Genomic DNA, 24,847 nt, shown 5'->3' on the forward strand with positions numbered 1-24,847 from the left:
GTTTATTTTAAAACAAATGTATATCCTGATTGAAATAAGTAAATGCTTGAGAGCCTTTAGATTATTACTGCAGTGATTAATACTGTACGTTTCTACTGGCAAAAATAAATTTAAGCATAAATGTTGCAGTAAATATCTACTAATTTCTAGAACAACGATGTTGTAAGACATATGCCGTAGTCATGGAAAATATAATACTGTGTTTTAGAAGAGTCAAATTATTGGCCTGCATCAAGCAAAGAAAACAACTAAGGGCATTGGTAAAACTACTGCAATTCAGTTATGAACTGTCAAAACCTGGAAGAATAGTGCTGAAACGCAAGTTAACGAAAGAAAAGCAGTTGACTGCATTTCTTTCATGATTGACTGTGATCAGAGGTCAATTGAATGCTTGGTGAGGTCGCATCATAAAAATTGACAGTGGAAATCATAGCTATGTTTAATCATGAAACTAAGGGCATTTTCACGCATGCACGCATGCACCCACACACACACACACAATGTGATGGAAGCTCACAGGACTGGGACTAAACAACTGTGTGGCCATAGGAAAACCACTTGTTAGGGAGACTAATCAGGGAAAAGGCTTAAATTTGTTAGGGAGCATAAAGATTTGAATTTAGAGCAATGGAAAAAGGTCATGTGGTCTGATGAGTCCAGATTTATGTGGTAATAAAATTAAGTCAGCTGACTATCTGAATATACAGAAAAATCAATGAATTTTTTCTTCACTGATGGCACCACTCTATTCCAGGCTGGCAATGCCCAAATTGTGAGAGTGGTTCTGGGGGAATGAGGGGTCACCATCATGTATGAATTGGCCACCACAGTCCTGACCTTCACCCCAGTGAAATAATTCACATGAAATAAATGAATACATTTATAAGATATCTATTTAAGTCACACAGCATCGCATCCTGTAACCACTGGTTTGCAACATGGAATATATTTAATTTGTGTATGCTGTCAAATTAGGATGTAGAAAATTTGTTATTAGTTATATAATAATTTCAGCTCATAAATATGGATGAAAAACCCATTCCAACCCCACAAACACATAATCAAGATAAAAAGGTTATTAAAAATTAATGGATGAACGTGTGAAGGAAATAATCCAGTGGCACTAAATAACCCAGAAGCCTGTATACATTTTGACTTGACTTTTTTTTTAATTTAGCATTTTTACATAAACTTGACAGTCAATGTTCACAATCAATAAAGACAAACTGAATGACATGAAGGTTCTGTTAAATATACTGTAATTCTTTTCCTTAAACTTATAACTTGATATATTTCTTTAATAACACATTTTTTGCTTATGCTTTCCTTTCTAACAGCAAACATAAGAAAAGGAAAATACAAAAGTAATATAGTCTATAAATATAAGTATTAAAGTAAATACAAGAAGATTGATGTCACTATATTTTACATTGGCAATTATTTGCAAATAAGACAGGCGTTCACTAAGCTTCCATTGAGCCTAATTTTTAAATGCACACTTGTCATGGACATTTTTTGTCTGAGGAACTTGCTGCTAGAAACGATCTGACTAAGCAGACTGTTAGGTCTTACTGTAAAGGGCACTCTGTATGACACAATATTGACATAAGTGCTTACATGAGCTGCATTTTTCATTGTAAAGCTGCAACATTGTGTGACCAGGTCATACTGTCCATCTAAAGAGATTATACTCAGCTGCAGCTCAGACTCTGTGTGTGTGTGTGTGTGTGTGTGTGTGTGTGTGTGTGTGTGTGTGTGTGTGTGTGTGTGTGTGTGGTTGGGTGTGTGGTTGGGTGTGTGTGTGTGTGTGTGTGTGGTTGGGTGTGTGGTTGGGTGTGTGTGTGTGTGTGTGTGTGTGTGTGTGTGTGTGTGTGTGTGTGGTTGGGTGTGTGTGTGTGTGTGTGTGTGTGTGTGTGTGTGTGTGTGTGTGTGTGTGTGTGTGTGTGTGTGGTTGGGTGGGTTGGGTGGTGGGTTGGGGCTATGGGTGGGTGTGCTTTATTTTATTAAATTTACCCTCTTTCGTCTCCTTCTATTGCCAAGCTTGTCACAATCCAGTGAAACCTCCCTTTGTCTCTCTCGCTTGTTCTGTCTTTAACTCACTGTGGAAGTAGACTTTTTGCATATCATCCTTTGCTTATCATGTAATAGTGTGAATATTTTTATTATGTGTTGTAATATCCTAATGGCACATTTGTTGCAATTTCTGTGAGCCCCATAATCCTTTATTTTTAATGTATTTACATAAGAATGTGATGTGACCACCCACACACAGGAGACTGAGACTTAGTACATCATCAATCTTAAGACATACAGTATATTATGCAGTGGCTTTCGTTTGTAACAGAACTGTGTGTGTGTGTGTGTGTGTGTGTGTGTGTGTGTGTGTGTGTGTGCGTGTCTGTGTGTGTGTTACAAAACTTAAAACCACTCAAACATTTCAGAATGAATGAAGCCTGCATGCCAGCGGGGAGATTGCAGCAATGCAGGGGAAGTGAAGGGCTGAATAATGTGAGTAACAGTGCGAGGGCAAAGGCAGAAAAGACCTGCTTTATTTTAATCAGAAAGCCTTCAGAGTGTGTATCATACAGCTCAAAATTCCTGCTGAGAGACTGACTCGCCATGACTAAGGAGATACTTGTACATGTACCAGTCACTATTGCTGCTCCTAGCTAATGCACCTACTCACCCACGCAAAAAGAAACACACTTGCACTTTGGCAGGTCTAAATGGTCTACTGAGGTGTCTGTATAAACACGCTAAGGACATACATACATAGGCCATTGGACAGAACAAATGGGGCTCTACATAGGACAGGCCTACATAGTTGACATTGGACATAATAAATTGTAAGTAAGTAAATTATTTTCTGAAATTTAAATGTGCCGACTTATAGCTAGTCTTATTATTACTGTATTAATTATCAACATTGAATGTTATTGGGATTGTCGGCCTACAGCCAGCACGCCCAAACATACCAATGCTCATCGCTCAGGCAGAAAAGCAGTCCTGCAAGGACCAGCGCCCCCTCTCGAATTTTGAACAGCCAGACACCATATTTATCTTAATGCCCACATATAAAATAATGCTGAACCAACCATAATCTAAGTAGTGTGCTATGCATGTCATTCATTCTGTGTTCTTTATTCAGCAGGTGATACACTTGAACCATCTCTGCTCACAAGTTGCCTGGCTAGACTTTAGTTTGGACCGTCACCTCCTTGGCCAACCAGCCCTCCACAACCACAGCCTGCTGCTGCCAGACAATTTGTTGAAGTTCTGCACCACCTTCATGTTGCTTACACTTCCTCCTCCTTCACCGAACAAGCAAACCTGCAACTTCCCTTTTTCACTCCCTTACACCTTTTCCTGCAACTTCTTAAAAAAGAGCACTTACTGCCTACATTGGTGTTCTGTGTCTACAAAGGTGGCGGTTCTGGGCATGAGACATGGGGCAGCGGTCAAGCCTACAACATAGGAGTAACTGCAGCACATCCTGGAGGCCAACCTCTAGAGGCATTCCACTACTCAGAGGCTCACAAAGGGCTGCAGGCTGTCACCACAGAGCTCCTCCAGTTCTGCAGCTGCAAGGAGTGAGGCCCAAAAGGTGTACTCACTGTCTATTGAAGAAGCAGACTGTAAATGATGTTAGTCTTTTAACTGACTTTGACTCCTAACTTTGCCATTACTTTCTTCTAGTTTCAACACCGCTAGACATGGGGAGCATGGTCACCTTCACCTGCTGTCTCTCCCTCAAATATATTCATGGAGATATAAGGAAGGTTCCATCTGGCATGTCGGAGTGGGTGATCAATGAGGCAAGTGGTAATTTTTATGGATGAACTTACCTGTAACTGTTTTTCTAGGGTGCAACTGGCTCCCAGGGTTCTGAACAACTGCCCCTGATGACCCAGGCAACTTCTGAAGAAACCGTCCCTTTAATCCACTGTGTTCCCTGTCTAAAGAAGTGCTCCAAGAGGAAGATTTTGACCACTAACAGAATGACTACTGTAGCCAGGTGGATTAAATAGAGGGAGAGGCTCAAGATCGTAGCAGGCAGAGACCCACATTCTAGTTCCTAGACTACTCTGCTACCACACTAAAAGGCGAGGTGAGGAGTGTGACCTACACTGTACTGGTGGTTCCCTGTAGTAAAGTGAACTTAATTATGCATGTAGCACACTGTCCCCCCTTGGTCAGCACTGTGGTACTCACAAGACAGCAGAAAAGATTTGAGACAAGTTTTACCAACATCAAAAACTTCTTTAAACACTGCCCACAATGTCAGAAAACATTCGCCAAGAAACCTGCATCTGCCCCAACGTCTAAAAAAAAAAGGCAGGGTTTAGCATTGCCGAAGGCCACTGGCAATAATGAGTGCTCCAATTTGGCCTAGCTGGGCTCTTGCCTCATTCCAGAGGTTCATGACTGACAGAATATTAAACAGGTAGATGATTTGTGTTTAAATATACTCCACAGAGAGCTGTCTCTGCTCTCAAGTTGCCCACCAAGACTTTCCTGGTGCCCAGCTTGGACTGCTGCCACCTTGGCCAACCAGCTATTCACAATCAGAGCGCACCAATGCTAAAGCAAATCCTTTGTCACACTGCCTCCACCCCCTCTTCTCAAGATCCTTCACCAAACCAGTGAACCTACACCATCCCTCCCTACTTCTACATTGACGTACTGTGTCTGTATCATTCCTGCCCCACTTTTAATATCAGTTATACCATGTAATCAACAGCAGCTTCACAGACATTCCCCAACATAATTAAAACCGATCAGCAAGATCGTGCTAGCTGGGGAATAAATGGAATAAAACCATTTGCAAAATGCTTTTATAGGCACAACAATGATTATTACATAACAAATGAACAAGACTCTACCACATGTACATATTTAAAAATATATATTTTTGGTTATTAGCACATTTTAAACATAGCTTTTAACAATGTAGCAGCTCATGGCAGCATTATTTAATGTAAAGTACAATATCATGGTTAATATTAACACAAAATAAATGAAGAGTATTACAAGTAATAATAACTATATACAGTAACAATAACTTGGTGGTAGTAAATTAAGTAATAAATATTGTATGTAAAAGACATTACTGGTATCATAATAAAATCACAGTCGTACCATAGGTCAGAGTCTGAGAGCCAATTCATAAATCCATTTAAAACTAAGTGCATCATTTATTTATTTCATTTTATTGGTAGGTAACACAGACAATATGGGTTACTTTACATTACAGCAGGATGCTTTGTCACACACACACACACACACACACACACACACACACACACACACACACACACACACACACACACACACACGTGCACTGTACAGTACAGTACATAATGTGTCTTAGATTTGTAGTTGTTGTAACCCATAACAAATCTGAAACTTAAATAGATGGTCTACTGTTTATAACATACAGTACAAAGATTATGAAGAAGTGTAACAGTTGATGTTTAAAGACAACCATTACTTTGGGGTGGAGTTTTGGAGAGCTGCCTATGTGTACTGGGAAATTAATATTTTTCAAAAATGTACAGTTTACTTACCTGGACACATGATATACCCTGCTGTGTCATTTTCTTTGGTGTGTATAACATGCGGGTACAACCTCACAAGTACTAATCCAAATAGTTTATATGGAAATAGTAGCTTCCTGAATAAATGTTATTCCATTGCTAAACTAATTTTACAATGAAAGGAAGTACAACAAATAGTCGTGGTTTAACAACTAAATCTCCCCACTTATTATCATTAAGTCTAATTAATACATGTTATATTTCCTTTATGCAGTGATATAGAGATATATATGTGGAAAACTGTATTTTTTTCCCTTTTTGCAATAACTCCAATGAACAATTTTAATGCAAATAATTAACTAGTTATTTTATGTCACACACAATGCCATCTGTACAGGGCAAATGATCAATAATAGCAGGGCATAACATTAATCTCATCAAGGCTCGAATGTATTTTATAACATGAAGCCTACTACATCTCAGCAAATAGTGATAACACTAATCTTGTGCAGGAAGAAAGGCAGAGTTGGGGGCGGGGGGGGCAGAGAGAATGACAGAGAGTGAAAGAGCAGAGCGGAGTGTGAGCGAAGCTTTGGAGGAAGTAATTAGCATAATGCTTAATCTTAACAGATCTATGGGAATTAGAGTGTATCTGCCAATGCAGAGAGAAAGTGCTGATCCACTGGAAGTTGAGAAAGCAGGGAATAGCAGCAGAGATGGAAAGGGCACTGGAGGGATGGAGATCAAGGGGAGTGACAGACAGGAATGAATGGGGAAAAAGTACAGGGTGTCAATATAACATCACAAGATTTTGGAATTACAGTACAATAAGAGACTCAAACTTAAACGCTTAATAAAGCAAGCGATGAGAAATAATACTAAAATAAATCTGTAGACTGGAGGAAGTGACAGTAGCGCGAGTGTCTAGACTTTTGAGAGCTGAGAGAGAAATACGTTGATATAGTTCCACTCAGGGCTGTGTAAATTACAGCCTCCACACACTCAGCAAGCCTGAATCTGTTACTAGTACATTAGAGTGGGTGTCAGGCTGAGCTTGTTAACTTGCAACCAGTCTGAATGATTCACTAGAGAACAAGGATTGATACCACAAACCAGCCTCCAGGGAGTGTTTAATAACCATATAACTCAGTGAAGATGCACCACACTATTTCCATTACTGTCTCTCTCTCTCTCTCTCTCTCTCTCTCTCTCTCACACACACACACACACACACACACACACACACACACACACACACACACACACACACACATTCGAGGAAATGGGAAATAAAGTGAATGTCTTAATGGTGCCTCACAAGGTAAATACAGTGTTGATGAAATGGTGTGTCAGGACTATGGTCTACTGAGTTATGATTTGGGGCCAATCATGGACAGAGAGAGAGACACTTAACATCTGTGGAAGCAACCAAGCAGTTCTTGGAAAATTTACATCAAAGCAAAAAAAGATGACAAATCAAAAACAGTGATAAAAGATACTGGATGTATATAATGCAGGAAACAACCCTACCCTGGTGTGTTCATACACCATTAAACACAATGTCACAATCACTAACAAACTAAATTAAAAAGGTAATTAGACTGTTCACACAGCAGGGTGAATCTGACTTATTTTTGAATCTCAATTTCAGTAACAAACGTATGCTAAAAATGTACATGCTAGGCAAAACAATAAAAATCTGATTAAAATAAGATCAAAGAAAAACAAAACTGCCTGATGTTTTCTGATGCATATTCAGTGATGCATATCTTGTGAAAAAGATCCTCAGTTTGAACAGTGTCCTGGCTACGCTTAAGACAAACAACACCTTATGTTCGAAGTATTTTATTGTTTTTATAGTTTTCCTATTGTTTTCTTTTATACTGTGTCTTCAATAAGTAAATTATGATAAAAACTGAATAAACCAATGAGAGCAATTCTGCAGTCATATAAAATACACTTTCTACTTACATATTTAACAATATGATTTTTTTTTCTATGAATTATGTATGCAGTTATATGCGTGTGACATAAAACATCTGGATTTACATGTAAGGTACAGTAGACTGCCAAAAACTCACTCCTGCTGTGTTTCTTTATACATGCAAAAGCTTCATCGTATAAGACATTTTATTAAATATGATATTTTGAGAAATGAACAGAATACTACTAAAGTATCACCTACTGTATTTACAAAGTGATGAAGACACATTCCTACGGTGGCCCAGAAGGGCAAATCATCTTACCCGAATATGTGTGTGTTTTTTCCCTTGTAAGTGTGTTTTTTTTTTCCTTGAAAATGTCCGCTTTTTCCCTTATAAATGTCGTTTTTTCCCTTATAAATGTGTTTTTTTTTTCATTGAAAATGTCCGCTTTTTCCCTTATAAATGTCGTTTTTTACCTTATAAATGTGTTTGTTTTTTTTTGAAAATGTCCGCTTTTTCCCTTATAAATGTCATTTTTTTCCCTTATAAATGTTTTTTTTTTCATTGAAAATGTCCGCTTTTTCCCTTATAAATGTCGTTTTTTCCCTTATAAATGTCATTTTTTTCCCTTATAAATGTTTTTTTTTCCATTGAAAATGTGCGCTTTTCCCCGTGTAACTGTGCGCTTTTTCCCGTGTAAATGTCTGCTCTTTACCGTTTGTGCGCAACTACTTCTTTCCCGTGTGAGAACTCTTTCTCCAGTATTTTGCAAGCTAAAAGCTAAAGCTAATGCGCAAAGGACTATGGGAGTGGGGTCAAAACGCAACTGAACACGGAACGTTTCCGGATATCAGCTCCAGGACTCAACATCATGGAGTATACAGTGAATTATAGCGTGATAAAGTTATAATTTTCACTAAATTTTCAACTGCACACAATTACCAGGTAATGTTTAATATATAAAAATTAATCAGATTTTTACTGTTTTAGGCACTAATGATAACTTTGTAGCAGTGTTAATACTATTGGAGTGTTTGGGGGAAATGCCGAGCCGAGTGTAAATGGCAGTGATTAAAAGGAATATTATCTCATTTAGACCATTAAACACTGATGTAAACCATCAGCTCCATGGCATCTCTGTAGTATACATCCACATATGGATTTATAAGCAAGCTAATATCACTATGCTAACCGCTAGCGCTTAGCATGGGGAAACTAGCTTGTTTATTAATATATATTAGTTTAATAGTGTATTTGGACACCTATACGTGATGTAAACAGTTAGCTCTATTGTTTTTGTAAAATGCCTGTCCAAATATGGATCTATAAGCAAGCTAATATCACTATGCTAACCGCTAGCGCTTAGCATGGGGAAACTAGCTTGTTTATTAATATATATATTAGTTTAATAGTGTATTTGGACACATATACGTGATGTAAACAGTTAGCTCTATTGTTTTTGTAAAATGCCTGTCCAAATATGAATCTATAAGCAAGCTAATATAATTATGCTAAGCGCTAGCTTACTAAAAGAGCTAAGATAGCAGCAACTATTGCTAATTATCCCTGAGCTGCTCCTGTTATGTGCTAAATGTTACAGATGGTTAACGAATTGTTGTATGTAGTTTATTGGAGCTCCTGAGTGCCATATAATGTATACTGCTGTATAATGTAGTGGTTTTATCATAGCTAGAGATCTTCTGAATAGTTAGTTATGTGCTTACACAATGTATGTAACAGTCAAGAAAAGGGGCTTTTGTTCAGGTTCTATCTATTCTAGTCATTAAAGTCATTAAATATATGTTTATACTCCTTATAATATGTATGATTGTGTGTTTTTCTTCTCACAGTGAACTGTGTGTAAATCATCAACTGCCTGTGTATCAGCTGATTTCTACACCAGCTTTACATCCTGAGCAGAAGGTGAGTTTTCTGAAGTATTTACCTCTCTTTTCAAGAACACCACTGAGCACATCTTAATCAGGGGACAGGGACACATTTCTCTTCATGAACATGTGTGTGTTAATGAATGGTGAAGATGGGGCCAAATTTTGCAGCAATCCTTAATAGCAAAACCAAATAATTGGTTTTAATACACAGCATTACTAAAAGCTTGCATTCTATGAAATTTTGTGTGCGTGCCTGCCTGCGTGTGTCAAACTGATGTCATATGATGTCAAACATCATGAAGTGATATTAACTTGCTTATAAACCCATATGTGGATGTATATTACAGAGATGCCATGGAGCTGCATAGTAACACCATGAAGTCTTTTTACTAGACACTTATAATAACTTGTCTTTATTTCTCCCCTGTTGTAGATTGTCGTGGAGAGGACGGACCCTTGATGCTCTGCCTTTTTGCACCAACAATACATACATGTATTTTATTAATTTGTAAATAAAGTCTTTAATATAATTTTATAGTTGAGTATTTATTTCTAGTTTGCTTATTATTTAGCAAAACAGTTAAAGTGCATGTAAAGCATTGCTGCAAATGACACTGAATAGAATCAGATGTTACTCCACTCTGTGTGAGGGTACAGGCTTATATACAGTATGTGATTTTAGCATCAATAATGTTTTTCTACTAACTAAAGCATGCTGCCTTGGAGATATTAGTGACATCTCTCTTTCAGTTCGAACAACATATTCCATAATATTTATGAATACATTAATCCCATATGTTCAGCAGTTAAAACAGAGGTTCTTAAACATTTTACAGCGAAGGACTCCTTCAACTGTAAAACAAACACCTCTGCATACATTTACTTATAGTGCATTTCCAAAATTACATTTTTATGTTATTCAAAAAGTAAAACCTTTTGTTTTCATTTAAATGATTAATGATTAAATGATCCATGAAAATCAAAAATCTAGTATGTCAAAATATTAGAATATTTCACTTCGATCATGGGGAAGACTGCTGACCTAACAAGTTGTCCAGAAGATGATCATCTACACCTTCCAGAAGGAGTGTAGGCCCTCAAGGTCAAACTTTACCACCAACTATTTCACTGACCATGTTGTTGCTTGATTTGCCAGCCATCTCACCTGACCTTAGGTTTCATGGGAAAGATGAGCTGAAATCTGAGATAAATTTCAAGCTGAATGCTTCAAGTGTGATCTGCAAACATAACCAGGGTGTCATGTTTAACAGCTTAATGCAATGGGTTACATAAAAACACCAACTATTTGAAAATATGTAGGCTTATGAATAGTGGCAACGTATATCTACTGTATGTACAGTGAATGTATGTTCAAGAATAAGAGTATCATAAATTGACCAATAATTAAAATACACATGTAAACAATGAGTCTGTCATTTGAAATGCCGTTTATCTAAAAAAATTAGAATATTGTGCAAAAGTGTTTAAGTTTTAAAATTATTGGGGGGGAAACACATTCACAAGGGAAACGTCATACACATAGAAAAAAAAATCATAGAGCACAATAAAAAAATTATATATTCACAAGGAAAAAAATTATAAATTTACAAGGGAAAATAATACACTAACAAGGGAAAAATAATGCACTTACAAGGGAAAAATAATGCACTTACAAGGGAAAAATAATACACTAACAAGGGAAAAATTATGCACTAACAAGGGAAAAATAATACATTCACAAGGGAAAATATATATACTTATAGGTGAAAAATAATACATTTACAAGGGAAAAATTATATACCTACAAGGGAAAAATTCCCCCTCGATAATACATGCTGTTTCCCTTGTAAATGTGTTTTTTTCCCTTGTGTGTGCTTTTTCCCTTGAAAATGTATGCTTTTTCCATTATAAATGTCATTTTTCCCCTTGAAATGTATGCTTTTTCCCTTATAATTTTGCGTTTTTTCTCTTATAAATGTGTGCTTTTTCCCTTATAATTGTGCTTTTTTTCTCTTATAAATGTGTGCTTTTCCCCTTATAATTGTGCTTTTCTACCCTTGTAAATGTCCTTTTTTTCCCCCTTATAAATGTTTTTTTTAACCCTTGTAAATGTGTTTTTTTACCCTTGTAAATGTCCTTTTTTCCCCTAAAAATGTATGCTTTTTTTTCTTATGTGTTTTTTACCCTTGTAAATGTGTGCTTTTTCCCTTGTAAATGTTTACTTTTTCCCGTGTACGTATATTATTTTTTTCTTGTATATGTGTGCTTTTTCACGTGTACTTATATTACCTTTTCACCTTGAAAATGTGTACTTTTTCCCATGTAAGTATATTATTTTTCCCTGGTGAATATAGTATTTTTCCCTTTTAAATGTGTATAATTTTTCCCCTCGTAAATGTATTATTTTTCACCTATAAGTATATAAATTTTTCCTTGTGAATGTATTATTTTCCCTTGTAAATTTATAATTTTTTTCCTTGTGAATATATAATTTTTTTATTGTGCTCTATGATTTTTTTTTCTATGTGTATGACGTTTCCCTTGTGAATGTGTTTCCCCCCCAATAATTTTAAAACTTAAACACTTTTGCACAATATTCTAATTTTTTTAGATAAACGGCATTTCAAATGACAGACTCATTGTTTACATGTGTATTTTAATTATTGGTCAATTTATGATACTCTTATTCTTGAACATACATTCACTGTACATACAGTAGATATACGTTGCCACTATTCATAAGCCTACATATTTTCAAATAGTTGGTGTTTTTATGTAACCCATTGCATTAAGCTGTTAAACATGACACCCTGGTTATGTTTGCAGATCACACTTGAAGCATTCAGCTTGAAATTTATCTCAGATTTCAGCTCATCTTTCCCATGAAACCTAAGGTCAGGTGAGATGGCTGGCAAATCAAGCAACAACATGGTCAGTGAAATAGTTGGTGGTAAAGTTTGACCTTGAGGGCCTACACTCCTTCTGGAAGGTGTAGATGATCATCTTCTGGACAACTTGTTAGGTCAGCAGTCTTCCCCATGATCGAAGTGAAATATTCTAATATTTTGACATACTAGATTTTTGATTTTCATGGATCATTTAATCATTAATCATTTAAATGAAAACAAAAGGTTTTACTTTTTGAATAACATAAAAATGTAATTTTGGAAATGCACTATAAGTAAATGTATGCAGAGGTGTTTGTTTTACAGTTGAAGGAGTCCTTCGCTGTAAAATGTTTAAGAACCTCTGTTTTAACTGCTGAACATATGGGATTAATGTATTCATAAATATTATGGAATATGTTGTTCGAACTGAAAGAGAGATGTCACTAATATCTCCAAGGCAGCATGCTTTAGTTAGTAGAAAAACATTATTGATGCTAAAATCACATACTGTATATAAGCCTGTACCCTCACACAGAGTGGAGTAACATCTGATTCTATTCAGTGTCATTTGCAGCAATGCTTTACATGCACTTTAACTGTTTTGCTAAATAATAAGCAAACTAGAAATAAATACTCAACTATAAAATTATATTAAAGACTTTATTTACAAATTAATAAAATACATGTATGTATTGTTGGTGCAAAAAGGCAGAGCATCAAGGGTCCGTCCTCTCCACGACAATCTACAACAGGGGAGAAATAAAGACAAGTTATTATAAGTGTCTAGTAAAAAGACTTCATGGTGTTACTATGCAGCTCCATGGCATCTCTGTAATATACATCCACATATGGGTTTATAAGCAAGTTAATATCACTTCATGATGTTTGACATCATATGACATCAGTTTGACACACGCAGGCAGGCACGCACACAAAATTTCATAGAATGCAAGCTTTTAGTAATGCTGTGTATTAAAACCAATTATTTGGTTTTGCTATTAAGGATTGCTGCAAAATTTGGCCCCATCTTCACCATTCATTAACACACACATGTTCATGAAGAGAAATGTGTCCCTGTCCCCTGATTAAGATGTGCTCAGTGGTGTTCTTGAAAAGAGAGGTAAATACTTCAGAAAACTCACCTTCTGCTCAGGATGTAAAGCTGGTGTAGAAATCAGCTGATACACAGGCAGTTGATGATTTACACACAGTTCACTGTGAGAAGAAAAACACACAATCATACATATTATAAGGAGTATAAACATATATTTAATGACTTTAATGACTAGAATAGATAGAACCTGAACAAAAGCCCCTTTTCTTGACTGTTACATACATTGTGTAAGCACATAACTAACTATTCAGAAGATCTCTAGCTATGATAAAACCACTACATTATACAGCAGTATACATTATATGGCACTCAGGAGCTCCAATAAACTACATACAACAATTCGTTAACCATCTGTAACATTTAGCACATAACAGGAGCAGCTCAGGGATAATTAGCAATAGTTGCTGCTATCTTAGCTCTTTTAGTAAGCTAGCGCTTAGCATAATTATATTAGCTTGCTTATAGATTCATATTTGGACAGGCATTTTACAAAAACAATAGAGCTAACTGTTTACATCACGTATATGTGTCCAAATACACTATTAAACTAATATATATATTAATAAACAAGCTAGTTTCCCCATGCTAAGCGCTAGCGGTTAGCATAGTGATATTAGCTTGCTTATAGATCCATATTTGGACAGGCATTTTACAAAAACAATAGAGCTAACTGTTTACATCACGTATAGGTGTCCAAATACACTATTAAACTAATATATATTAATAAACAAGCTAGTTTCCCCATGCTAAGCGCTAGCGGTTAGCATAGTGATATTAGCTTGCTTATAAATCCATATGTGGATGTATACTACAGAGATGCCATGGAGCTGATGGTTTACATCAGTGTTTAATGGTCTAAATGAGATAATATTCCTTTTAATCACTGCCATTTACACTCGGCTCGGCATTTCCCCCAAACACTCCAATAGTATTAACACTGCTACAAAGTTATCATTAGTGCCTAAAACAGTAAAAATCTGATTAATTTTTATATATTAAACATTACCTGGTAATTGTGTGCAGTTGAAAATTTAGTGAAAATTATAACTTTATCACGCTATAATTCACTGTATACTCCATGATGTTGAGTCCTGGAGCTGATATCCGGAAACGTTCCGTGTTCAGTTGCGTTTTGACCCCACTCCCATAGTCCTTTGCGCATTAGCTTTAGCTTTTAGCTTGCAAAATACTGGAGAAAGAGTTCTCACACGGGAAAGAAGTAGTTGCGCACAAACGGTAAAGAGCAGACATTTACACGGGAAAAAGCGCACAGTTACACGGGAAAAAGCGCACATTTTCAATGGAAAAAAAAACATTTATAAGGGAAAAAAATGACATTTATAAGGGAAAAAGCGGACATTTTCAATGAAAAAAAAAACACATTTATAAGGGAAAAAACGACATTTATAAGGGAAAAATTGCACATTTTCAATGAAAAAAAAAAACATTTATAAGGGAAAAAACGACATTTATAAGGGAAAAAGCGGACATTTTCAAGGGAAAGAAAACGACATTTATAAGGGAAAAAGCGGACATTTTCAAGGAAAAAAAAAACCCAATTACAAGGGAAAAAACACACACATATTCGGGAAAGATGATTTGCCCTTCTGGGCCACCGTACATTCCATGTATGGAAAGAGTTATGCTAATAAGATTATAGTTATATTTGCTTACCTATGATAGACTTTGGTGAGTTTTGCATGGTATTCGAAAGTAGCTATCTGCTAGCATGGGTATGTTTTGAATAAAGATTTGTGGATAGATGTCACAAACGGCTGGTTGAAAAAATGTAATTAAAAACTCAAATTGGATTATATATATATATATATATATATATATATATATATATATATATATATATATATATCCATAAGTATGTGCGAACTCATTGATACTAAGAGGGCAAATTTTGGCTTAGAGTGTATTTTTGTAAGTGTGTATATGCAGAGGGTGCCTTCTACTGTATATTATTACAGAACATAAGACGTAACAAATAGAACAGACACCCTGAAAAATTCAAATCCTCTCCATTAAGAACACTTCAGGCTTAGGTATTAACATGCAGGCGGGGAAAATGAAAAAGTCATACTGCTTCAAACAAGACATTTCTTCAACTGGCAGATATACACCAATAGCAGTGGAAAAAAGACATAATTCAGTAATGCTGTTGAGACCTACACTAGGGTTGTTTGCAGCATAAGCAGGGTTTTTGGAGGAGGGCATCACATCCCTCTGTAGTCTTATAACCTTGTCAATAGCTCAGAAGCAAGTTTGCCAATTAAAAGCAACTTGAATATATATAACTGCTTATATACTTATAAATATTCTTGCTTGTAACAATGCTTACACAATGCTTCTTCACATATGACGGTAAAGAGGGTGGAAGAGTGTAGATGGTTTGATGTGTTCTCCCCATGTTTGGTGGGTTTTCTTCAGGTACTCTGATTTCCTCTTACTGTCTAAAGATATAAGCAGCAGGCTAATTGGCATTTCCAAATTGCCAGTAGTGTGTACCTTACACACTACTAGCAGTGTGTACCTTACATTAAGCCCCTAATCCTCTGGCATATGCTCCAGGCCTTCACAACCCTGTACAGGAAAATGAATGAATGAATTCTCTGATGTGTCCCCTACTGGAATCCTCTAGTAACACACGCAGTATAGAGGCTATTATGTGAACAAATATGCTCACCATGTTGCAGATTGACTACACTTACAGCAAGTATTTTTCCAACTTTAGCGTATATCTTTTAATAATGACACTAAGGGTTAGATAGTTGGCTTAATCTTTAAAGAAAAGGTTGGTTGATTTTTCAAAAAACATTCCTGGCAGCAAAATGTTTAAGAGCTTATGATTTTAGAAATCCATGGCAAAACAGATGACTTTACAGGAAGACAATCTGGGATTTGGTAAAATTCCAAAAATCTGTCAGTGCTAATTGTCTTTGAAATTTGCTGATGATTGACTCGTAGCATTGTAACATTCTATGGACATAAATAATTTAATGTTTAGCATAAATGGCTAACATACTCTACTTTTATAAATCAGACATCATAAAAGGTAAAAAAGGTTAAGGTAGCAACATTCCACATTAAAAAAAAGGAAGTTTCAATTACAGTGCCAAAAGGCTCCCCCCCCCCCCCCCCCCACACACACACACCAATAATAATAATAATAATAAAAATAATAATAATAATAATAAATAAATAAATAAATACTGTGACTAAATAAATAAGAATTGGGGATTCAAACTAAACAAACATGGTGCATGGTCTAAGATAGTTCAGAAATCCAATCTAGGAGATGGTAAGATTTCAAATCAATTCAATTCATTATTGTTTGAATAGTTCTTTGGACAATAGACATAGTTACAAAGAAGCTTTTCAAAAATTGATTTGGATTGAGCAAACCAGAGGTGAAGCAAGGAAAAACTCGGAAATAACATTAGGAAAAAATCTCAAGAGGAACCACACTCAAGTGGGAATCAATCCTCTTCTGGGTGACAGCAGATACTGAAATTCATTCAATCATTTATTTGTTTTCCATGCTGTGTATCCTTTATAAGGTTACAAAAAACCTGGAGACTATGAAGGTGAGCTCATAGGACAAGGTGGAACAATGTACACCATGGATGGGATGCCAAGCAATAGCAGGTCGAAATCACTCGCACACTTACACACCCAAACAAAAAGCAATTTAGAAATGCCAAACAGGCTACAATGCATGTAGGGAAATAGAAGTACAGGCAAATGTTATTTGTTTTAGTTGTTTCCTATGAAATCAATCAATTGAAAGCATGTTGAAATGTTGTTCAATAAGACCCAGTGAGATATCCACCAAAGAATGGCTGAGATTTTGGTGTAATTTGTTTCTGGGAAGTGCAATTTTAGGGTTTCTACATGGCAATGATTTATTACAGAACTGGGATACGTATTAAGCTGTTGGTAAATGAAGAAGTAATGAGTTACAGGGAAGAGTTGTGCTGGAGATACATTAGTATTCTGGAAATTGGAAGCATTAGTAGGGTGGTATGGAGCTGTAAATTCGAAAGTCGAAATTCAGGTCTACCCTTGAGTAATAATTGTGCGCATAAAGCAGGAAGGATGTGGCAAAAATGGTCCCAGTGACTAAAGTCAGCCAGAAAATGTTAGGTGCCACAATAAAGCTTGTATATTACTGCAGACATGATATTCCGGTTTTACAGAGAGGGACATCAGCAGTGTTACAGATCAGTGATTAGAATGCAGCTCCTTTCAGGTCAAGTCTATGGCAGAAAAGACAAGTTTCTTTTTTTTTTTTTTTTTTAACAGCCCTATAGCAGATTACAGACGCTCTATACGGATCACAGAATGCCCTCTAATTCCTGCTTTCAACTGTGTGTGCATGCATGTGTGCATGTGTGTGTGTGTGTGTGTGCATGTGTGTGTGTGTGTGTGTGTGTGTGCGCGTGTGTGTGTGCATGTGTCTTGTTTTAAACAAAGTTCAGTTGGGTTTTTAGCCACACTATGAAAAAAAAGGAAAAATATGAGGAGAGCATTCCAGCTAGAAGCTATAACCCAGTAAAAAGGACTGTCATAAACAAGAGAATAAATGAGGAGATGAGATGGAAAAAAAATGACATAAATTTAATTGGCCGGGGACCATAGTTTCCGTGAGTGTATGTGTGTTCACATGTTGTCTAAAAAAGATGGATTGGATGAAATTCTTTTTTCCACCACAAAAAAAAAAAAACAACAACACAAAGCTATAAAAATCTACACTACATTTAACTATTCCAAAATGGGTAATGGTAAACTATAGTATATAAATAAAGGAACAGTACACAAGTTTCCACTCTATTATCTTCTCAGTGTAAGATATTATATTATTTTTATTATTATTATTATTATATATCATATCATATCATATCATATCATATCATATCATATCATATTGGCACCCTACAATGTTATATTGGGTCTACAATATCTTGTGCCTTTGTCTTTACAGCTATGCCTTTATACCATTAACTTCATCATGATGCTAAGTTCTGAACTGTGCTATACCTGTACCTGTATAGTAAAGTGCCACCTCACATAGACTTAAAGTTTCCTTCTGGTTTGGTTTGTTACAAAAGACTTCCTCTTCTATTGTAGGTCCAGATGTAGTCTGGAGGGATTTCTAATTAATAGTCACTTTTACGAGATTATCCTCAAGGGCTCCATTAACTAAAGCAGATCTCTGACACCATAAAAGAACTGATGTGAATTTGTGACAGCAGGGCAATTCCTGAAACAAGGACAACTACCTGCCCCTGATTATGTACTCAATTTCCCTTACTGCAAATCCTAGCAGAAATAAGCCTGCCCTGACAACTGCATTCTCTGGTATAAATGATGATCTCTAGACAGAGCTAGCTTGTAAGAATGATCATACACCTGTGAGCCTGGCATAGTTAGCCATCGATCGCACTGGAATTGGAGCCTGAATGTGAAGCAAATGGAAATAAATTATGCTAAACTTTTGGCAGGGAAAAAAAACTACGGAGGAAGGATTGACTCTGTCTGGACTGTGAGGAAAAGGTCATTTTCCTGCTGAATGTAAATCACATCTCCAAAGAGCATCTTCTACCCGAATGAACATTTATGTCACTACTCTACTTGAGAAATGCAAATGTACTTACTTTCTTTGTCACTTTGCCTAGATTTTTTATGAAAGTGCCTCTGCACATGGATCCTAATGCATCCTGGTCTGTTCTATAACGGGAAGTATACAAATGATTTTTTTTTAAACACATGGTTTGTCAAGGTCGTGGAACAATTTAAGTGCCCTACGCAGAAGTCTGACCTTAACACCACTGAACACTTTTGGGATTAATTGGGATGCTGAATAAGCATCAGGCCTCCTCACTCAGCATCAGTCCATGACCTCACTAATGCTCTTGTGGCTGAATTGGAAAATTTCCCTAACTACACTTAAAAATCTAGTGCAAATTCGGAACAAAATAGAAAGGCTGTTATTACTAGAAAGTGGGCCCAACATGATGGTTAATGGCCATGATTTCATCATGAAAATAATGAAGGTGTGATTTGAAAATGCCCACTAACTCCTGTATGTTACTCAGCTATGTACAGTATATAGTACCAGTTAAACATTTAAGGGTATATTGACCATTGCAGAAACATACTGTTCATCCAGGATTTAATGGCAAATTGCCCTCTGGACCTGTCTGACTCATCCTGGTGCCCCACTTCTAGTTGGAGATCTCATCACATAAATGACATGGCTGCAGTTGCTCGATAGTTCAGGACTGGTCTACCTGAGTCTCCAACCTGGACTCCATAATAACATCAATTAACATCAACTGTTATAGCTGAACTGCCTGCCACCTAACACACTGTATAAATGCAGATTAATTCCCGTTTTCTGTTTCACCCAGATGAGGATGGGTTCCCTGGTTCCTCTCAAGGTTTCTTCCTATTACCATCTCAGGGAGTTTTTCCTTGCCACTGTCGCCCGCGGCTTGCTCACCAGGGACAATCTGACCATTCTGATTCATGCACATACACATTCACATTCCATACAAACTTAAATAATTCTTTTGATTGTGTAAAGCTGTTTTGCAACAATGATAATTGTTAAAAGTGCTACACTAATAAAATTTAATTAAATTGACATGAAATACGCTTTTTTTTTTTCCTGGATAGAAGTTCATAAAGATGTAGTTGGGTCATATTGGAAGAAGATCTACACCGCTATCATAAAAGTGTTGAAGGGGAAAACCTATTTCATTTGCTATTTAATAAACAGACTAATGTGTGGTTTAGGAAACTAAAAAATTGCTATTATAGTATTTTGAAAATATTAAGCTTCTTCCCTGAAACAATGTGTAACATGATACTAAGCAAGTACTTTATTTAGCTTATCCCACCCAATTCCAGCAGCCACTGTGAAACCTGCAGCTCTTGTGGGTTGTTCCAGGCTGCAGTGGTCAGGACATACCAAAAGTGATAAAAGGAAAGAAAACCAGTGAACAAGGCTCACTGAGGCACAAAGGGAATAAATGCTGGCCTGTGTAGCCCGATTCAATAGCAGAGCTACTGTAGCTCACACTGAGGAAATGGTTAATGCTGGTTCCAATAGAAAGGTGTCAATAGAAAGTTGTCGGACACACAGATCTTTATTGTTTTGGTGCCAAAGGGAGGGATCAACTCAATATAAGGCAGATATTCAAAATATTATGACTGTTCAGGAATAATTTTTGCAAGAACAGTATTGTCAAGTGCATTTGCAAAATCAATCAGGGACTATAATGAAACTGGCTCTCATGAAGAGCATCCCAGAAAAGCCAGACCAAAACAGAGTCACAGCATCAGAAAATCACCAATTAACAGCATTTTAGATTAGAGCTGCTATGAAGGCTTTACAGTACATAAGTAACAAACACATCTCAATATCAACTGTTGAAAGGTGATTATTCCATATTATGGATGCCTTAAGGATGGTTTTACTATATAGAAAAAGAAAAAATCAATAAACACCACTGAATTAAAAGTTGTGTCCAAGCTGTTGACTGATAGTAAATACATATCCTGGTTTTGCCTTAAGCACTGACAATAACCAATAACCAATTAGACTAAAACAGATATTAACACCAACATAAGATTTATGATAACACTCTAGTTCTTCCTCCAACATGACCCAACTACATTCCTATTGACTTCTACCTTTGATTTGTCATTGATCCTAGCTGTACTTTATGTCTCTGCAACAGCCAATACACCCTTCACCACAACTTGAATAAACTTCACCAGATAAACTCGGGAAAACAAAAAGAAACTGAAAAAAAAACAGCTTTTGTCCTTCTTTGAACCCATCAGCTCATCCCATTTCATATTCCATTTTCAACGAAAACCCAAGCCATTAGATGATCTGTTGGAAGTGCTTAAAATTTGGATTTATTCCTTTATTTTTAATTGATGTGAATCTAAAAGCATTTCATAAAAGCTTAATTTTGGCACAAGCTTAGTGAGAAAAGGCTTTTCAGACAGTGATTAAAAAGTGAAGCAGGGTGTTGTACTATATGCAGGTGAGCAGTTGTCAACGGATAAATGTCAAAAATAAACAGGCTGCCCGCTAAGAGCAAGAGTGGGTGGACAGGGTCGGGTGTATGGATAACTTGCCACAAGCAGAGAAAACATGATGACCTCTGGATATCTGTTATTAAGCATCAGCTAGCCAAAAAAAAAAGGGTTTATTTAGCTTCAGATCATGCCAGAAAGAAGAAACAATCCTCAAAAATAACTTGGCACTAGCTGTATAATGTAGGTCCAAGCTATGTCATTTTATCGCCGCTTTAAACCAGCATATTGGCAAGGACATGGACAGTGTTGGTTAGCTTGAGACTTTGGATGAATACTGTAGATGAGTCTTTTGGAAAAGAAGTATGGTATGTTGCTGAATAAGCAGGAAGAAGAAAGCCTTGTTTTGATTAAAGCCATTAAGGACATGATTGGAAGAGAAGATAAAGAGAAAAGAAAGAGAAAAGAAAGCATGTGCAGGAAGGATCACATCTGAGAAAGAAGTGCAGAGTGATTGAGAGCAGGAAGAATCACTGGAGGCTTAAGTCAAAACCTCCAACATAAGCATTAAAGTTGAAAAGCTGAGGGTTTCTGGGACAGAGCTGCCCAACCAATCAGATGGCAAAGCAGTAACAATAGCACTGTTGTTCTATCGCTGTGAAACAGATTGAGATTAGCTGCCTGTGATCCAAAAGAGCCAGGGAGAGACAAAAAAAGAAAGAGGCCAAGATTTTTTTTTTTAAATTGTGCAATATTTCACTGGTTCACACTCCAATGAAGATGGAGAGTCTGACTCTGAATAAAGCTGTTCATAGTTACAGCCAGCTCTCAGCATCCTTTCTTCCAGCTGAATCAGGCAATTTGAGTGCAAACAAACAGAAACCCGGCTTGCTCCCTGTGACCATTCATTAATAGATTATTCTCAATCGCAAACAAAATGTGATCCTCTCATGACTAAATTCAGGTTAGGAGAGAACACTGGTTTCTGTTTAACAAGTGGGCATACTGTATGTACTGTGACCATGCTCTGTAGCTAAGGGTTAAATTTTGGCCAAATTACTGCACACATTTATGTTAAATGCTCTGAAAGGCTGTAAGCATTGCAGTAGATCAGAAAATATGTCAGACAGACATGACAAATATTTAAAGCCAACAGACAGTGTTTAACAAGTGCAAGAAGAATAAATGTCAGCTTGTTCTGTCACAAGTCATTTGGGAGTATAGACTGTAGCAAGTTGGGAAATCTTTGGAACTTTGCTAAGATTTTTCATTATTTATTCATTTATTTATTTTTAAGGGGGAAAAACACAAATTGTCTTACAATACTACATAATCACATGTTTCTTTGTAAGTAGATCTGTTGTGTATTGTACTAACTACTGTAATTAGATGTGAGAGAGAAAAAAAAGATTATATTTTGTTACTGGTGTGTAGATTGTTCAGCTGTACAGTATTTTAAGGAAGTCAGTTTGCATCTAGACCTCTGTCGGCAATGTACTGTACTGTACAAAATGACATATCAGTCATGTTTGAATTTTTTCACTTACAGTAGTTTACACTGCCTGGCCAAAAAGACCATCCCACTCTAATATTTCTTTTGATTGCCTTTAGCTTTGATTGCAGTGCACATGCTCCTTGTGCTCCCTAAGGCCTCGAACATGCCTGTGCCATTAGGAAATCAAAAATGTATACTGTAGATGAGATACGCTGATCATTCAGTACATTCAGGTCATTGGCTGACTCAATTTTATGCCACATAACATTGCAGAGCCTAGAGCTGACCAACTGAAGCAACCTCAGACTATAATTCTGCCGCCACAGGCTTGTACAATGGGTAAGAGATGGGTGCATCACTTTATGTGTTTCCCAACTTACCCAGATACACTCATTGGTCTGAAATAGGGTCAACCTGGACTCATCAGACTACAAGACCTTTTTTCTTTACTCCACCTTTATGCTCCCTAGCAAATTGTAGATATTTTTTATTAGTCTTCTTAACAAATGCTTTTTAATTTATTAATTTATTTTTATGAACACACAGCTGTTTAGTTCCAGTCCTGTGACTAAAGTCCCTAGAATTCTAAAATTCCCAGCCAAGTTCCTGTAATGTACAAGTGGTGTTTGTAAGTGACTGTGTGTACAGTTTCCAAAAACAAGTTATCAATTGATTTTAAAGGATCAGGCTTTCAACTTGATAAATGTTCACTGGAATGAGTTCAGCGGGCTGCAAGCCACTTCACTGAGATCATCTTTCACGGCTGTACGGCCTTCTTTAAAACGTTTGCACCATTCAAATGTTTTACTGCGGCTAAGAGTCTCATCACTGTACTGTGCTTAAAATCTTCTGAGTCAATTAATTTTATGCCTTAATTTCCAAGAAAATTTACTGAATGATTCTCGTAGGTGTTCCAATACAAGTCACTTAAACCTATGGTTTAGTTAGATTGAAAATGTAAAACTTGCATATTAACAAACAGAAACAAGTAAATTTTAAATTGACATTTTCCTTTTATATACATACTCTTATATGCCAGAATGCCCATAGATTGTATTTATTGTATGCTCTGCACTTAATATTGTGTGTGTGTGTGTGTGTGTGTGTACAAATACTCTTACTTTTACTATAATTTTTAGCTGTGATTTCTACTACCTTTTTTTATCATGCAACTTCACTAAAAATTTAAGTCAACTCTGATCTGATGTAATTTTTTTAAACACAATGTCCCATGAAGTTGACAGTTCACTGTGCCAGTAAAGTATCGTTCCAGGTTTTTGTAATGAGTTGGCCAATTCTTAACTCAATTTAATTAATTATTTTTTTTCTTTTTAGACTGATACAGGCCAATAATTTGACTATTCTGAAACAATTAAATTCTTTTGGCCAGAAAAGTATGTGAACACTTGACCATCCCATCCAGACTTCATATATTATAAGATTTCTGACAATGCCCAGAAGAGCCATTCTAAAACACAATAAATCATTATTCTAGTCAGCATTTCACAATTCTATTTTATTTTATGTCAGCCTATCATCACAGTCCAACAGTGCTTGTATAGTTACAATGGCATTTAATAGAAAAATTCCCACTTATCCACTATTTTCAACAATGTTCTATGTCATATCAATTGGAAATTCAGTGGATCTAGCAAACGTTGGACACTCAGGTGCAGAATTTAGTGCAGCTACAGTATACTGTACATAACATTTGGAGTTTTCAAAGCTAAGTTCTCAGAATAAAGCATTTTTAAAGAATAAAGCATTTAATTACTGCTGAAATAGAGATGAGGTTCATTTTACAGTAGAGATAACAAGAGGGCTAATCCCACTGGCACTCTGATCAATAGGTAGTCAAACTAGCACTATAGATAATGTTACAAACTAAAACTAAAGTAAAAATAGACCAATATGCCAGTAAAGGAAGATTAAACATAA

General features: G+C 36.3%; 2 long non-coding RNA genes across 2 annotated transcripts; one reads left to right on the top strand and one right to left on the bottom strand.

Moving 5' to 3' along the window:
- Nucleotides 1-8,241: 8,241 nt before the first annotated feature.
- Nucleotides 8,242-9,881, top strand: LOC128518826 (uncharacterized). The gene is made up of 3 exons (XR_008357780.1): nucleotides 8,242-8,407; nucleotides 9,313-9,385; nucleotides 9,785-9,881. It is a non-coding gene; the product is annotated as an uncharacterized LOC128518826 (long non-coding RNA).
- Nucleotides 9,882-12,885: 3,004 nt separating this feature from the next.
- LOC128518832 (uncharacterized) lies at nucleotides 12,886-14,503 on the bottom strand. The gene is made up of 3 exons (XR_008357781.1): nucleotides 14,360-14,503; nucleotides 13,382-13,454; nucleotides 12,886-12,982 (listed from the first exon to the last, which is right to left on the bottom strand). It is a non-coding gene; the product is annotated as an uncharacterized LOC128518832 (long non-coding RNA).
- Between the last annotated feature and the right edge of the window lie 10,344 nt (nucleotides 14,504-24,847).

Source organism: Clarias gariepinus, chromosome 1 (genome assembly GCF_024256425.1).
Source record: "Clarias gariepinus isolate MV-2021 ecotype Netherlands chromosome 1, CGAR_prim_01v2, whole genome shotgun sequence".
NCBI classification, from domain to species: domain Eukaryota; kingdom Metazoa; phylum Chordata; class Actinopteri; order Siluriformes; family Clariidae; genus Clarias; species Clarias gariepinus.